At 33.3% G+C, this 831-nt stretch overlaps 1 protein-coding gene across 2 annotated transcripts in view; it reads left to right on the forward strand.

Annotated features, from left to right (window-relative positions):
* The window catches only part of GATB (glutamyl-tRNA amidotransferase subunit B), a 90,258-nt gene that overhangs the window by 48,763 nt on the left and 40,664 nt on the right, over positions 1 to 831 (forward strand). The gene's annotated exons all lie outside the window — the stretch shown is intronic.

The following is an 831-nucleotide window of genomic DNA, read 5'->3' on the forward strand; positions in this document are numbered from 1 at the left end:
TTGCGCTGCTGCGTTTACACAGATAACTCGCGGATCACAATCCTAACCCTACCCCCTAAATTTGCCACAAAATATCTCACTTTTGTTATTATTTTGGCGTCACTATTGTATAGCAATAGTCTTTGGAAACAAGTGGCATCATTCTATTTATACCATTCTGTTTTTAGTAGTGGTATTTCCATTTACAAAATATAGTAATTCTTGATCACTTAACAATGTCGAATCTTGAAAAACATAGCATTCCTACGTGTGATGTTAACATTGTTCTCAAATAGTTGCTAGCCGAAGATTCATTTGATGATTCTGATTTATGTGTGCATTTCTGTTACATTAAGATTAGAGATAAGTTCTGTTTAAAAGTAACTCCAAGAAGTTTTATATTTTATTTTCACATTGAAAACCAGTCAGTTTGCTTCTGCCTCAAAGAGTATGTTTATGTAAAATTAAATTAATGCTAACAGCAAGCTGCACTTTTTTTTCTAAACAGGAAATGAGTTAATAAGATTATTTGCAGTGAATAAAGTCATTAACTGACTTTATTTTTTTTATTGCAGCTTTAGGCTTCCAGCAGAATTGAGAGGGAATTACAGAGAGTTCCTTGGTATATAACATGTACTCCCCCTGCGACCCTTGATTTCCCGTAATAACATCTGACATTAGTGGATAGCGTGGTACTTTTGTTACGATTAACGGAAGTTGACACCTTATTATTAACTAAAGTTTGTAGTTTACATTAGGGTTCACTGTTTATGCCATACATTCTATGGGCTCTGATAAATATATAATGACATATATCCACCATTACAGTGTCATACAGAATAATTTCACTGC

Source organism: Pteropus vampyrus, unplaced genomic scaffold, assembly GCF_000151845.1.
Source record: "Pteropus vampyrus isolate Shadow unplaced genomic scaffold, Pvam_2.0 Scaffold47, whole genome shotgun sequence".
In the NCBI taxonomy this organism is placed as follows: Eukaryota; Metazoa; Chordata; class Mammalia; order Chiroptera; family Pteropodidae; genus Pteropus; species Pteropus vampyrus.